The sequence below is a fragment of the Neophocaena asiaeorientalis genome, unplaced genomic scaffold (genome assembly GCF_003031525.2).
Source record: "Neophocaena asiaeorientalis asiaeorientalis breed wild unplaced genomic scaffold, Neophocaena_asiaeorientalis_V1.1 scaffold118, whole genome shotgun sequence".
Classification (NCBI taxonomy): domain Eukaryota; kingdom Metazoa; phylum Chordata; class Mammalia; order Artiodactyla; family Phocoenidae; genus Neophocaena; species Neophocaena asiaeorientalis.
In genome coordinates this window covers 7,840,312-7,858,263 of record NW_020175528.1, presented here as the reverse complement: position 1 = coordinate 7,858,263, position 17,952 = coordinate 7,840,312, and positions in this window count along the sequence as shown.

The following is a 17,952-nucleotide window of genomic DNA, read 5'->3' as shown; positions in this document are numbered from 1 at the left end:
AGTTAAAACTGGGGAAAAAACATAAAGGTACATTTCACTGAAGAAAGTATACTTATGGCAAAAAAAATCACACAAAAAAGATGCTCAACATCACAGCCATTAGGCAAATGCAAATTGAAACCACAATGAGATATCACTATGAACCTATCAAAGGATGCAAAAAAAAACTGGATCACTGGATTGCTGGAGAGAATGTAAAGTGGTACAACTGCTTTGGAAAACAGCTTGGCAGTTTTAAAAAATGTATGAAAACGAAATATGCAGCTACAATATGACCAGCAATTACAATTGACCCTTGAACCACACGTGTTTGAACTGTGAGGGTCCACTTACACTCAGACTTTTTCCAACAGTAAGTACTACAGTACTCCACAGTCCACAGTTGGTTGAATCTGTATATGCAGAACCGTGGATATGGAAGAACTTCGAAACGGAGGGCCAACTGTAAATTATAAGTGGGTTTTCGACTGCACAGAGGGCTGGTGCTCCTAACCTCCATGTTGCTCAAGGATCAGCTGTATATTTCTGGGTATTTATTCCAGAGAAAAAAAAAACTTATGTTTACGTAAGCACTTGTACATGAACACATATAGCCTCAGTTTGGAAATAGCACAGATGTTCTTCAACAGGTGAATGGTTAAACAAATTGCAGCATATCCTCTAGGAATATTACTCAGCAATAAAGAGGACAAATTATTGATACACAAAATAACTTGGATAAATATTCCGAGAATTATGCTGAGTGAAAAAGCCAGTCTCAGAAGATTACATGGTATTACATTATTTTATTTACATAACATTTTGATATGACAAAATTATGGAAATGGAGAACATATATGGTTGTCAGGGTTTAAGGAAGGGGTGGAAGTATAAGGGAAGTTGGTGTGGCTGTAAAAGAGCCACATGAGGGACCCTGGTGGTAAGGGAAATGTTTTCTGTCTTGACTATACCAATGTCAGTATCCTTGTTGTGGTATTGTATTATAGTTTTGCAAGATATTACCATTGCAGCAAACTGTGTAAAGGGTACATGTGATCCCTCTATATTGTTTCTTACAAGAAATGTGAATCCACAGTTACCACAAAATAAAAAGTTTAATTAAAAAAAAATCACAGACTTTAAAAAAATTAGGTGGGAGAAATACAAAACAAATACTAAAAGGGTAGAATTAATGCTAAATTATTATCACATTAAATATGTAATAACTTGATTTTTAAAAATTATAAAGCTAGATAAAATAAAAACAAAACTCATTTGTATACTGTCTATAATAGACATCCCTAAACAGAAAAAGTCAAAAAGTTTGAAAGAAATAGGATGGTAAAAACAATACAACATAAAAAGAAAAGTTATTTAGTTTTCATATATCAGAGAAAATAGTTTTTAAGGCAAGAAGTATTAGTAGGACTAGAGACAGATATTTTATATGATAAAATCATATGATTTTATATTGTTAATCTACTGAGAAGTTATTGTGATCCTAAATATGTATGAAACTAATAATATAGTCTCAAAATATAAAAAACAAAACCTGACAGATTCAATAGGATAAATTGATAAATTCATAATCACTGGTGGTCTTATATCATTCTCAGTATGTGATAGAACTTCTAGTGAAAAGAAAACAAGTTGTAAATTGTACACAATAATGGCATTATTTTTTTTCTTTAAAACAATACACATATCCACACATAAAACCATGCAACAACACACAAAAAAGGGTATGGAACTGAAAGGTGATTAGGGAGAAATTAGCTTTTCCTATAAATTTCTTGAAATGTTCTAAGAAGTATGTACTAATTCCTCTAATTATCTAAATATGATTTTTCATTTTTTCCATTTAACTCTCAGAATTTTGACATTTATAATATGGAATAATACTGGAAACAAACAGTAATTCATTGAATTTTCTTCCCTATTATTACTCACATCCTCCTAATGTTTGTTTGCACTGTCTTTGTCCAACTTGCCAACTGAGTCAGGACGTGTCTAATTCTATAATTGGAGGGCTGTGCACACCATTGTTACTGCCTAACAAGTGTGATACAATCAGAGTAATAAGATGGGTAGAGTTTCCACATCTGTTAAACAGATACAAGAGAATTTTGTGGTTATGTGTTCTTGATACTTTTTAGCTTTAATCTACTATTAGATAGTCACCTACTAAGCTGAACATAAAAAGAGAGCCATTTTTTCTAATCTACAAATCTGGGAGGAAACTGAATTTGTAAAGAATACTGGTGTATCTGAAAAATAAGAAATGGCTGGGGTGGAGAAATTCTGCAAGGAGGATCTCCTGAGCAGATATGGAGCCCAAACCTTCTTTTCCCAAAACAGAGGTGGATGTTATTGTAAGGCTTTCTTTTTTTGGCTTTTTTACTGTTGAGTCCTCCATGGCTTGAGTATTACCTGCTATATAATAGGGGTGTGTTATGGGTTCAATTGTATCCCTGAAAAGATAAGTTGAGATCCTAAGCTCTGGTACTTGTGAATGTAACTTTTATTTATTTATTTATTTGTTTATATTTGTTTTATTTATTTATTTTTGGCTGTGTTGGGTCTTCGCTGCTGCATGCGGGCTTTCTCTAGTTGCGGTGAGCAGGGACTACTCTTCCTTGCGGTGCACGGGCTTCTCATTGCGATGGCTTCTCTTGTTGCAGAGCACGGCCAGAAGCCCTGTAACTTTATTTAGAAATAAGGTATTTGCAGATGTAATTAAATTAAGATGAGGTTTATTAGGGTGGACCCTAAATCCAATAAAATGGTATCCTTATAAGAAAAGACATAGACACATGAGAAAAGCACCATGTTACAACCGAGACAGAAATTGGAGTGTTGCAGCTTCAAACCAAGGAATGTCAAGGATTGATAGTTAGCATTGGAAGCTAGGAAGAGGCAAAAATGAATTCTACCCAGAGTCTCAGAGGAAACATGGTCCTATTGAAACCTTGATTTCAGACTTCTAGCCTCCAGAACTGTGAGAAAACAGATTTCTGTTTTTGTAAGCCTCCCAGTTTGTGGTTCTTTGATACAGCAGTCCTAGGAAACTAATATAATACTGTGTAAATAACTGTTTAATAAAATATAGGATAAATTATATTTTCATGTTAAGAGTTTTGTTAAAAACGTATCAGCATATTCTAATCAATAGATACAGGATAAATTTTCTTTGGAGGAAATGAAAGGATCTAAGAAAAACATCCTATCTCATTTTATTTGTGTTTTGGGGAATTTTCTCATTTTCCTGTTATTCTTCCATAACTAATCTCAAATTATTTGTGTACAGCGTCATAGATGAGTTAGCTTCGTGGATACATACTTTGTACGAGAGACATAAAAATCCGACAATGCAGTAAAATAATTCTGAGATATTTTGTGTATCCATTTAAAGGCAGTATCACTAAAACTTTCCTAAGTGTCATTGGTTGCCAGGCACTATGAATGGTTGCTTTCACATAATGGCATCTCATTACATTTTAATTATTTTTCACAGTTTTTGAGGTTCAGGAACTATAAAGCCTTTTCTCAAACACTGAAATAAGGGGCAGAACCTAGATTCAAAATCAGGTGTTCTCAGCTCTAACTCAACCCTTTTATTACATAAATACAACCTATTTGATTGGTTAATAAATTCAAATATTCGTTAATATTTAATTAAATAAATATTGATTATACTTTAACACATACTTTTCTTTAAATGAAATTATAAATATTCTTCATGTCTCCTCAAATCCTTTTTGAAAAGAGATTGTTAAAAAATTCAACAAATTATCAAATACATTTTTTGACCAACACTCCCTATTTCCCCCATTCCCCAACACCTGGTAACCATCATTCTACTCTGTGTTTCTGTGAGTTAGTCTTTTTACACCCTCTTTTATATTTTTGATTTCACAATTTACATCTATTTATATTGTGTATCTGTTAACAAATTATTATAGTTATTGCTATTTTCATACTTTTGCCATTAACCTTTATATTCAAGTGGTTAATACACTGCCATATTACACTACTAGCGTATTCTGAATCTGACTACATACTTACCTTTACCAGAGTGTTGTATATTTGTATACATTTTTATGGTACTAATTAGCATCCTCTTGTTGCAGTTTGAAGACGTTTCAGCATTTCTTGTAAATCTAGTGGTGATGAGCTCAGCTTTTTTTTTTTTAAGGGAAAGTATTTATCGTGCCTTCATTTTTTTTTTATAATTTTTTTTTTTTTTTTTTTTTTTTTGGCTGCATTGGGTCTTTGTTGCTGTGCATGGGCTTTCTCTAGTTGCGGCAAATGGGGGCTACTCTTCACTGTGGTGCACGGGCTTCTCGCTGCGGTAGCTTCTCTTGTTGCAGAACATGGGCTCCAGGCACGCAGGCTCAGTAGTTGCGGCACGTGGGCCCTGGAGTGCTCAGGCTTCAGTAGTTGCGGCGTGAGCTCAGTAGTTGTGGCATGTGGGCTCTAGAGCATAGGCTCAGTAGTTGTGGCTCACAGGCTTAGTTGCTCCACAGTATGTGGGATCTTCCCGGACCAGGGATTGATCCCGTGTCCCCTGCATTGGCAGGCAGATTCTTAACCGCTGCTCCACGAGGGAAGTCCTTGCCTTCATTTTTGAAGGATATCTTTGCTGCGTTAACTATTCTTGGTTGCCAGTTCCTTTCAGCACTCTGGATATATCCTATTCTCTCCTGGTCTGCAAGGTCTCTGATGAGAAATCTTCTGATAGCCACGGGGGGATTCCTTTGTATGAGATGGGTTTTTTTTTCTCTTCTTGCTTTTAAAATTTGCTTTTTGCCTTTGATTTAAACAGTTTTATTATAATGTGTCTTGGAGAAGAACATTTTGGATTGAAATTTTGGGATGACCTCTTAGCTTCTTAAAGTTGGGTGGAGGCTGAGGTCTTCTATGCTGCCATTTTGGTGACATTACTCTGACGACTTCAAATAATTCTTCCGGAAAAGACAGTTTTTGAGGCAATGTGTTGGTTCAAAGCTGAAACTGATGTGGATTGAAGCTGCAGCAAAAATTTGGTAGAAACTGAAAGCTAAATAACTATAATGCAATATAGACATTGCAATGGTACTAATAAATTGCTGTAGGAATTCTGAGAAGCAGTAATAAAGATTTGTCTGTAGTGACAACTTCATCATAGGCACTGAGCTAATCACTGCATAGTCACTACTAGTTTACGTGGCAGGGGTTAATACTGTTCCCATTGCACAGATGAGGCAACTGAAACTTAGAGAAGTGAAGTAATTCGTCCAAAGTAACATTTCTAATAAAGGTAGAGCTTGGATTTAAACCTAGACCTGTCTGACTTTAGATTCATGCTTTGAACTACATCTTTACTGCTCCTTCTTGTGAGACACCCTCTCTGATTTCCCTGGTTTTATGATATCACTTCATATTCCTTGATATTTTTATAGATGGCTGTAAGTTGAAACTTGTAGTCTCATAGGTAATACTTCCATACTCCATATTGTCATTCTAAGTGTGTAGTGGGTGCAATGAATCTTTATCACACTTTGGAAAGCTTCCTTTCTCCCAATAGATCTCAATATATTTGGAAGGCTGTCCTATTCCTCCTAAAATGCAATAAATATGGAATTCCCCCATAAGTTTAGTCTTATGTTGTTATTGTCTCCAACATTAATTCAGTGCCCAAATCCCTTATTGACCAAATATCTCTTAGGCTCATATTTTCTATAGTATGCCTTAGCATCTAAACAATACAACTGGTACAAAGTAAAGCAGGTCTTTACAGACAGTGCTGGTGAGAACATCCCATTTGTGGTAACCTGAAAGTTTCCTAGCATTTTCCCCTCCATTATTCAAATTTCCTGCTCCAGTTTTCTACACTACCCACCCCCAAACTCATCACTGAACCCATTATTACCAAACTATTTGTCTATGGCTTGTGCCAATACCTGGTTCTCTGTGGAGTGGATGCTGAAGAGCATGTATTCCAAGAGTCATCACTGGTCTTCATCCCTACTTTGCTGAGATAGATACAAAACAGTACCAGAAGGAAGAGATGGCTTCTTAGGACCCCTTCTATTTTCTAGTTTTAACTTATCATCGTTTTGATCATGAGTGACTAAAGAGGCTGAGACTTAATTCCCTCACACTGTCTATTGCTAGAATGTAAAGAAAAGGTAAAGGGATAAGACATTTTAGTTTGGGAAAACTGCATGGGCAAAAGCTCTGTGGTGGGAGAGCTTGGAGAAGATAACAGAAGAGTTTTCCTTTCTGTTTTCTTGGAGTATAGAGGTTCCATGAAATAAAATATTTGCAAACTTATTCAGGAGGATAAGGGACATTTTTAAAAGAATTATACAGCAAATATCAAGGCGGTTATTCTCTTATTAATAATTTTTTGTAAAGCTGAAGTATTATCTGCTTGTGTTTAAGTAAAAACTACCTAGCAAAATGCCTTAAAGATGCTTAACAAATCTTTGTGGAGAAAATGAGTAAGTAATGAGAAAAAGGCATTAATGATTAATACAGGGTCATTTTCTATCACCATTATTCATCAGGTTACAAAATATGCATCCCTTTTGGAAATTCTCATTGTGATCTGTTTTGTGTTTCATGTAAAACAAAGGTCATTGAGGCCACTTTATAATTCTAGAGTATTATCGTAAATATTATAATAGTAAAAGAAAACAAGCAATTGTAAATAGTTCAAAATTTTAAAGAAAAAAACCATTTCCATTGTAAAACAAACAAATCTGTTAAAACTAAGTATAACCGGAAGGCTTTCAGGCTTATCCTAACCTCTTATTATATCAAAAGATTGAAAACTGTCAGATGTCTTATTATGTAAAACTAATCCATGCTGTATGAATAAAAGCTAAAACATACGGGGGAAAGTATTGAGTCCCTAGTACCAGAGATCACGCATGAAAGCAAATGAGCATTAATCAGGGATTAATTTGCACTGAGATGCTATAAAACTTAGTGAATTTCTCCAAAACACATGAATAAATCTTAATTATTTTTTCCTAACCAAAAACTAATTTACATTTGAACTGGTGAAACTGGGCTTGTCTACCATGTCACTCATCTTGAGAAAGGTATAGTGATATTTTCTGGTATGTAATTATGAGTCAAAATATCTGGCAATGCCATAAAATGTAAAACACATATATTTTTAAAAAACAGAGTTATTTTCAGGACTTGAGGTTGTTACTTTTAAAGGCACCCATTGCTGAAGACAGATGTGGGATTTATAAATATTGAATCTTTAAATCCCCTAATATTTCACAACTTCCCAAAGATTTTTTTAAAATTAGATAGAGAGCATAAAATTCTCTGGAAAAGTAACATTACATTTTTGTAGGCATTTCTGTGGTACTAAAAATATACTTTTAGAATGAATTAATACTAACATATACGATATTTAAAACTCCCCAATTCCTAATATAACTAAGGCTAAAAAAGTCATTTTCTTACCGACACAATAATTTAGACTTAATCCCCTTCAGGGGGAATAGATTTTAAATGTAGATGTATGAGAGAATTATACTGCCTTTTTTTAAACTCTTGGAGTCTTTTGTTGGCTGAAGATATTTCTAAGTAGAGCAAATCATTAGATCTTTTACAACAATTTTGCCATTAAAGTATGGAAGGGAAGGGAAGGATGCCTAAAGAGTTTCAGGAAACATGACCCTTGTGGAATGAAGGTCAGGTTGGGTTCAATAGATGGAGCCTTCTGTTCTGCACATGGCATGCTGAGAAGACAGATGTAGGGACCCCAGCAAAGAGGTACTGTGTGAGAGTAATAGAAAAAGGCAAGTCTGCATGGGTAGAGAGGGTATAGTGGGGAGAGGGGCCTCCAGCACTAGAGGACTGCACACTCTCTCTACGTCCATAATTGTTTTCAGAGATCTCATCTTATTTCCCTATACTTCTGGTCAACGAAGAGACACTATCATCTGTGGTTGTAATTCCTACAGATTTCCTTTATACCATGTGTAGGAGAAATGTGTTAACAAATAAGCTTTATTTAATACTTTGCACATTTTTAAATATCTTTTTTTAGTTGAAGGAGACTGAAATTCCACTTGAGGAGTAAAGGAATAGTAGAAGCCTGAGATATGGGGCTCTCTTATTCAGAGTCCTGTTAAATAGCCTAGCACCGTAGCCACAGTTTCAGGTGTACCTGACACCTTCCTCTTTAGTAAAATCTCTAGCCTAATCTCTAGTCAAGATAAGCTAGAGATTTTGCCAGTAGACTATGGGAACTCCCTCATATCAAAGCCTGATGCCATGTTAAGTTTTTGTTTTTGTTTTCAAATAAGATGGAGAGAAAACAACCATAAATCAAGCTGCTCTTTGTAAATCCAATTCAAGATCCCCTCGTGTGGTGAGAAAATAGGGATGTTTTTGTTTAATGGAGGTTATCATAGTAACTGTATCAGATGTAGACTAGCAGAAACTGTTGGATAGATTCTACATGGGAAAAAAAGTACTAAGATATTGCTTTTGGAATTTGCAAAAGAAAATAAACTACTACAAAACCAAACCAATAAACAAAAAATCTCCAGCAGAAATAATTAAATTACTGTGGGTAATAGTGTAAAATATTCTTATTTTTTTCATCTACAGTGTATTTGTGCATAAGAACTACTGAGATAAATACATCTATCGTGTGACTGCAGAGAAATATAAATAGGTCAGCATGATTTGGAGGCTCTTCAAAGCAGAAAATGCAAAATAATTCTTTTTTTCTATCTTCTGTTACTCTCAGTTCTTACCAGACTTAAAGAGAATTGAACTTGAGTAATAGCTCCATTAGAGCTCTTTTCTAGGATCCATTTCCTGTGGTCTCACTGGGTCCAGCTGCTGATGACTCACAGAGGAAGTGGCAGAGATTAGGGTGTATGAGGGAAAAATCAGAACAGCACAGAAATAAAGCAAATCAACCAACCATTACCTTTTGTGCCAAACAGAACAATGGCTTAACTACTGTGGTTCAGAATGATCTGTCTTATTCCACTCATTTATGCTATTCCTGTTGGAAGGACCACCAGGAAACCTGTGAACCACTATGGAACACACACCGGAATCCATGGCACATCTCAATTAATATTCCCTCCTGACTCCACTAGAACAATGAAGAGCATCAAGCAGTTTAATCTCCGGCAATAATTCCTTTTGTTAGGTTGAGAGGTTTTCCCCCTGAATTAGGTTTTAAGATGGGATTTTCAAAATTAGTTAGTTATTTGACGTATTGTAAAGCGGAAAGCCCACATTTTATAAACACATGCATAAGTCTAGGTAGGACATAATGAAGTCTGTGTGTTAGTTGGGGACATTGCTGCTATTGGTAATTTTTACTTGCTCTGAAATAAAATCAATCTTTTATTAGCAAACAATTGTAACTAAACTGCACAGCTGTTAAAACTCTTCTTTCAATTTTCCTTAAAGGTTGGAAATGTAAATGGATCCTTTATATAACCCAGTAGAATTAAATTTGATCAGGAAAATTTTAAAAGGCTACATTACAGATTCTTAGCTTAGCTGCTGATGCACTGAAATATTTCATTGTTAAAAACACTGCATGTTCTCAAGTGTCTATGAAAATATCTAATATACATTTATTTTAGGAAGATAAGTATTATTGTTCCATTGTTTTGTTTAGCCACAATGAGCCAAAAACCTGAGTAGTGTGGGGAGGAACTTAACTCCTTATTGACTGGTTAAAAACAAACAAATAAACATGTTTAAAATCATGAGTCTATCCTGAATACCAGTAGATTATTCATCATTTTGATAATATGCAGAATACTAATTAAGGGCTGAGTGTCCTTTTTATGATCACCTCCATATAAGAAGGTGGCTGAAAAATTATCCTCAAATTATACAAACATTAGAAACTGCTTTTAGTGTTTGATGGGTGCTCTTTCTCTGATAAAAGTAATGGCAATTTTCCTATAGCATCTTATGCTTAGATTGTTTAAAATAATTGCAGGACATTTTCTAAAAATTAACCTCAAAACACACTTTCTTGTTTAATAGTAACATAATGGCAAAAACTATATTCTATTGAGGCACTTATCTAAAATATAAACTTTTAAATGTGTGAAATGATTTATAGATAAAACATTTTTGTTTATTGACATGAATAAACTTAAAAGAATCTATTTTGCCAGTTAAAAATTAAATGTTAGAATTTTTAAGCGATGCTTTATTGATCGGATTGAATTCAAGATGATTTTATCAAATGCACAAAATTTTAATATTAAAAAATTAATATTGATTATTTTGAATGACTGATATATAAATAAATCTATTTAAAGGTATCATTCAAATGGATCACTATTCTTTATCATTTTGCCAACATAATTTGTTGATTGGTGTGTCTTCCTCAGATTACCTCTAAGTACATTGTAGAATCAGAAAGAACTGAGAGATTGGACGTACACATCAGACACAGTATTTATCTACATTCCTTTAAGCAGTCAAAAGCATTTGAGAAATTTTCTGAAGCTAGAAAACCAGCTCAATCAAATTTTTAAGTGAAGTCTGATTTGATCAGCTACAGAGAAACGTCCTTACGCTAGGACATCATTCACGGAAGTGTAAAAATCAAATAGCTAGAGTCTGAATGCCCATTCTCTGTCTCTGGACTGCCAGTTAAACTTAGTCCAGTGCAAAGCACGGACTTAAGGTCTATGTGACTTGGTGACCCAGGATACTATTCACCAGAATCCTCAAAGCAACTTTTACAAAACCATGTTTAATCATCCTAATTCTCTGAATTTGCCAAGTGCTTCACATCCCCGTCGTGGTCTGGGTCCCAGGAGATCTCACCAAGCTTAATTAGACGCTTTGCCCCTGCCTATTTTGGACGCCAGTTTCTCATTTTGGAGAGACAATCATACTGGGCACTTGTCAGCTGTCCATCAACTGTGGCCAGCAAGCAATAAGTTCTCTAAAAAGAGGTTGAGAGTAGGGAGAAGGTGATTAGCATGACTAGGTAACAACAATGTACGAGAAATACTGTGCTAATATCAGTGCTGATAAATATTCAACAAATACTTATTGTGTACCTACCATAGGCAAGACATTGTTCTAGGTTTTTACAGTCTTAGAAAGAAATAGGGGCTGTATAAAGTCAAGGGAAACTTTGTTCTATGACGTTTAGTGGACATACATCACCAATATGACAGTTTTTGACCTGAAAAGATGCCAATAGCATAGGGCCTAACTATGTTTGTTTTCATATATATTTTTATAATAATAATGTATAAATATAAATAATAATTTATTATTATAATTTGTACAGAAAAATGTGTTTACTTCCTACAGCAGGATAATTATCAGATATTTTTCTAATACATAATTTTCACTATTATACTGACCTTCTCTCCACCATGTTTCTTTCAAATAATTTTGCAGCAACCATGTGAGAATTTCACACTGTGAAAAGCAAAACCCACTGCATATTTTCTATCCCGTACTTAGTACAGTACCTTGATATTTAATAAAGGTATATTAAATGAAAGTACATTTCTACATAAACTTATATATGGGTTCTAGAATATACTTTTGTGCACCTGTGTGTGTGTGTGTGTGTGTGTGTGTGTGTTTAAGCTCACATACACTTAAACACACTTTACATACCTCAGTATATTGAATGGGCAAAGGACTGGCTGTCTATAACAGTAGTCTGTAAACTTTTCTGATCAAACATTATTTGCTTGATTAGACCAAATGGTTACAAAAATGACTATTTGGTTTTAATATGTGCACTTATCTAGTTGAGCTAATATATTTTATTGTTCTTTATGCATATTCATCCTATGAATGCATAAAAGATACTCTGAAAGTTAGAATGAAATTCATCTAGAATAAAAAATTTTAAATGTCTACTTCATTTTATTTATTAATGTTACAAATCTTATTTTTATCACTCGAACGATATTTAATGGAAGAAATGACATTTTGTTTGTACAGAAAAAATAAGTGTTTAGTTACTTTTATAAATACATATGCTTATATATATACTTATATACATTTATGAATATATATTCTTATTTTTTATAAATTATAAATAAGTTTAATTTATTTTGATACCTGCTTAATGGTTGTCACCACTAAAAAAGATACTTCTTAAAGACAAGTAGTCCTAAATGGAAGAGGTGCATTATTGGTCCCTCTTACTAAATCAGGATGCTAATTTTTCAATCCCATCTCCAATTATGACAAGATTTTTGTTTAAATTCACTCACACTGGCATGATGAGTATATTCAGCTGCATTTTCTTTGCTGGAAACTTATAAAGTCACTTGTCAATATTGAGGGCTAGCTTAATTAAAACTAACATAGTCCACAAATCCACTTAACTATGCTCTGTATGGAAATACAACACAAGCAAACAAATGCCTTGATGATTCCTCGGTTGATACCTCTACGCTGTGAACTGCTCTCTTGCCTAGGATACGTTGCACATGCATATATAACATATGGCCTCTGTGTGAGCCCTTGACACAGGACAGAGTGAGGACAGGGATGTCATTTACATATTGGAAGTTAAATGTATTTCTTATTTTTAGCTGAAATGTAAATATAATTTAAATGAATATAATATTTTGTTTGCATACTTCAAGGATTGTCTGGCTCTTCTAGGTGGATGCACCCCACTTCAAAGACCATAGGCCACAAACATTGATAATGTAAACATTGATCAAGTAAAGAATGTTAAATTCTTTCTTTACAAAGATGACAATTTTTGTCAAAACATTCATTTTCTTCATTTTAGTGAACTTGGATAGGTAAAAAAATTCAGTTAAACCGAAGTTAAATGTTTATTTACTAGATCTAATAAGTGTACTTGTAAATCCATCATGGCATAAGGTATATTCATTATTCTATGAACTGTTACCTCTTAAATTACACTCATTCATAATTTGTAAAGATACAATTTTAAGTACTAAACCAACTGTAAATTGAAGTGCTTCTTAATAAATAATAATTCTCAGATGTGAAGCATTTCTGTACATTTTGTTTAGAAAGAAATATTAGATTTGTTTCTAATTTTATCACCATATTATAGGGCATGTATTACTGCTGTAATCATTAATATTAGTTTTAATTTACAAATAGTGAAATTGATATAAAATAATAACAGCTAAAAATTAAATATTTTACTCCCAAACCATTCATCTGCACATTGTCTTTACAAAAAAGACAACACCAACAAACTCCTACACATTAAATATTTAATTCCTCTAAGTTATCTTCAACGGCTGCAGTGCTCACTCATGACAATTTCTAATTAATTTTAAATGCCATTTAACAGCCATTGTCCCAACACGTACAGATGAATTAGGAGGCATAATGCTTGTACTGTACAAAGAGTAGCCTGTGTAAACTCTCAAATTAAATCCACACTGTAGTCAAAACTCATTTGATGTTTGCTTCTCCTACTTTGCAGACAAGATGGTCTCAAAACGCAGAATAGGCTAAAGATGTGTTGGACAACTCTATAAGTACAGTCTCAAGACTCTTGTCATCTTAGCTGTCTAAATTACTTCAACAGGACTCAAGGGAATTTAAAGAGGAGAAATGACATGACAAACAATTATATTCTAACACTCTATTTATAACAGTGCCCTTTCAGATTATTGTTCTTCCAGACTGACACATCACTGTAATCCCAGGGATGAATCAAGGGACTTAGAGTTAGATCACTCACAGCTTGTAGGCAAAGAAAAAAAATACGAATGAAGAGCTGACATTCAGGAAATATAGAGTGACTCAAGGATAAATTCAGCTGGGATGAGCTTAATTTATCAATGTCAATAAGAACGGTGAACACATCGCAAGAATACATGCATATTAATTGAAAATAATTCAGATTAAATCACTGCAGTTTGACATTTTGAGATAGGCACTTTATCTTTTCAAGAAAAAGAGCACTATAAAATCTTTAATCTGAAAACACATCTTAATTGCATGTTATCACCTCCTAATTGCTTCTATATTATATTAAACATTTTGCTAATTACTAGGCTGATCATGGTGTAAATAGCTTGAGGCAAGAGCTCACATCCAGCTGAAGTCTACCGAGCACATTAGGGCCAGGAAGAAGTTCAGCACTTGGTGGATTCATGGGCTTGTACCTTCTTCAGGGGCTGTCCACCTTTAACACAGCTCTCTGGTGAGGTAAAGAGGTAAAGATGCTCTGATGAAGATCACAGATGTTTATTCATCTGTCACATTCTAATACTATTCTTGGAAAAAGTGTGCATCCTTTCTGATAGTACAGATGTGCTCTTTCAGGTGATGGCATGTGAGTTTCTGGCTTTATGATAAAAACAGGCTCAGAGAGAGACAATATTGTATCTACTTTTTAACCTTGATCATTGGGACTTTGTCAGGATAAGGTGCTGCTAAATATCAATTTCTTGTATGGAATCTTTGGCCCATATGTATGCACAAACGTTTAAATACGTTAGAATTAAGACTTCTTCCTCAAAGTAGCGAATAACTTAGAATGGGTAAAATGTCTGTAATTGAACAGCAAATGCTTCTCTGAGAAAAAAAAAATTAACCAAAATAGTGACTACATTATCCATATCATTGAAAGTATATGCAAGCAAAAAGATAATAATAGGATTTTTGGGTTAAAAAAATTAAAACAAAGAAGTGATGTTTTTTGATGGTATACTTAGCAAAAAGTTTTCCTCAACTCTTTTTCCTCCTTGCCCTTCTCTTTTTATTCTTAAGTAATGTCTAATGTTCACAAGGATTTAAGGAATTGGGATGATTCTACAATATATTTCAGGAAAAATATTTGCCAGGACACAATAAAATGCTCAAAATGTTTCACACTGTTTAATACATCTATTCCCCTTCTAAAATTTTTTTATTTGGAATTCATACTAGAAGAATATGCTTTGGAAAGTTTTCTTTAGTAGTAATTTTATTCTGGCCAGTTACAAAAAAACAAATACTATGTCATTCTACTTACCTGAGATACCTAGAGTAGCCAAATTCATAGAGACAGAAAGTAGAACAATTGTTACCAGGGGCTGGGGGCAGGGTGAGTAGGGAGTTAGTGTTCAGTGGGTACAGTTTCAATATGGGATGATGAAAAAGTTCTGGAGATGGATAGTGGTGCTCGTGGCACAAAAATGTAAATGTATTTAATGCCACTGAAGTGTACAGTGGCATTAAAATGATTAAAATTGTAAATTTTATATTTATTTTAACACAATTTTAAAAAAAGTGTCGAGAGCTTAATGCTTTATTTCTCTTTTTTTCCTTCCAGTTTTATTGAGATATAATTGACACACAGCAGTGAACAAGTTTAAGGTGTACAGCATAATGATTTGACTTACATACACCATGAAATAATTGTTACAATAAGTTTAGTGAACACCCATCATCTCATATAAATACAAAATTAAAACAGAAACAGACTCACAGACTTAGAGGATGAACTTATGGTTACCAGGGTGGGTGGAGTGGGGAAGGGATAGTTAGGGAGTTTGGGATTGACATGTCTACACTTCTATATTTAAAATGGATAACCAACAAGGACCTACTGTATAGCACAGGGAACTCTGTTCAATGTTATGTGGCAGCCTGGATGGGAGGGGAGTTTGGGTGAGAAAGGATACATGTACATGTATGGCTGAGTCCCTTTGCTGTGCACCTGAAACTATCACAACATTGTTAATTAGCTATACTCCAATATAAAATAAAATTTTTTTAAAAAAATTAAAGAAATAGAAAGAATTTTTTCCTTGTGATGAGAACTCAGGATTTACTCTCTAAACTTTCATATATAACATATAGCAGAGTTAATTCTATTTATCATGTTGTTCATTGCACCCCTAGTATTTATTTATCTTATAACTGGAAGTTTGTACCCTTTGACTGCCTTCATCCAATTCCCCCTCCACCTACTCCCCTCTTCCAGTGGCCACAAATCTGATCTTTCTATATTTGTTGGTTTTTGAAGTATAATTGAGCTAGCTACAATACTATGTTATTTCCTGTTACACAACATAGTGATGTAATATTTCTATACATTTAAAAATGATCAAACTTCCAGTTGAAAAATGAATAAGTCATGGGTATGAAATGTACAGTATGAGGAATATAGTCAATAATTATGTAATGTTTTTGTACTGTGACAGATCGTAACAAGACAAAGTGATTTTTATCATAGCATTATTAGATTAGTTATAAGAACAATGTTACAAAAGAAAATTATACACAGTGTCATTGTCATTTGGGGTATTTTTCAATATTCCACTTTTTCTCTTTTCAGAAATCAACTCCACCAAAACACCTTCATCATGGACTTCTTGTAAGGAAACAAATTTCTGTTGCTTTGGCCACACAGACTATGGTATTTTGTTATAGCAGCCTAAGAAACCTGACACAATAATTCACAGGAGCAGTTCTGCATGAGTGAGGAAAGTAAATCTTTTTGGTTGATTTGTTTGTTTTAAGCCCCTGAGATATGGGGAATTTTTTGTTACCATGGCAAAACCTAGCCTAGTCTAATTAATATAGAGCTGGTTTTGTTTATCTGTATTTGTTTATCTATTTTACAAGAATATTTGCTGTGTAATAAACAAAAATATATTTCCTAATATAAAAAAGAAACAATGATTTTATTATCATCAAAGAGTTATCAGTAATAAACTAGATTGTTACACTTACATGGTATAATAAAAATAAATGGTTTAATTATTAGAAAACTTTTAGTTAAACTGTACCTTATTTTCTCCTTTACAGTGCTTTGCTTCTTCTCTCCCTTGTGTGTGTGTGTGTGTGTGTGTGTGTGTGTGTGTGTGTGTTTCATAAGTTCTATTTTCCATATAAACTTTTGTTGTGTCTACATATTTCTGCTTCCACTTATTACTGATATAATTGACTTAAACATTTGCTTTACTAATACTTTGCAAAGACTTTTGAAAGTGATTCTTCTGATTTCTGTTGTCTTTTTTAATTTGGTTACACACTGCATTTGGTCTATTGGCTTCCATTTTGCCATTAATATTACTTTAATTTGCCATGTTTGCTGTAAAAAAAAATACCATAGTCTGGGTGGCCTAAACAACACTTCTTTAATAATCCACAGGACAAAAGATTGCCTTCAATAAAGAAAGAGGAAATAAGGAGGGAGAAGAAAATCAATCCCTCCTCTTTTCATTGAATGATGTTTGCCTGATCCTTTCCAGGTAATTTATTATTTTTTTCTCTTCATTAAAAACAACTTAATGTTGTTCCAAAGACCTTTTTAACATTGGCCTCTTCTGCTTGTTTTAGCTGTCTTAGTACTTCTTATTTTTATGGGAGAAATATGCATAAGCTAAGATTTTGATTTTTTGTTCCATTTGTAAGTAGTTTGTCCTCGTTACCTATGTTCGCATGTATCCATATCTCCCTCTGGTCCTCAGATGTGGTTTCCTATAATGTTTATCACATGTCATTCTCTGTTATGTTTCACTTTAAAAGGAATTATAATACTGACATCACTGGATGGTGCTGAGGGTTAAATAAAGGAGCCAAGTCCATAGCAGACTTCAATAAATATTAGTTCTCTTTTACTCCCATTTCTCCTGTAAAATTATAAGAATATACTTAGAAAATTATTTTCTGCATTCTATAAAGTTTATCTTCTATTTATGCCATGATTAAATTGCTTATTTTGTAGCACAATTCTCCGATGTTTCTTGAGAGCCATATCTATTATGATTGCACCTGCCTTTTTTCTTTCTTTTTTTTTTCCTTTTCTTCCTTCTTTTCATTTCTTCTTCTTTTTAAAAATTTTTTAAAGCAAACTCACTGAGATTTTGTGAAATCCAGTGCGGTTTAAGGTTTGAAGTTGGGTATTTGACAAATCAAATAACTGTTCATAAATATTTTGCATTCCTATTTCTGTGTACTGAATTTTTCTGCAGATATGACTAAATGTAGATAAATAGA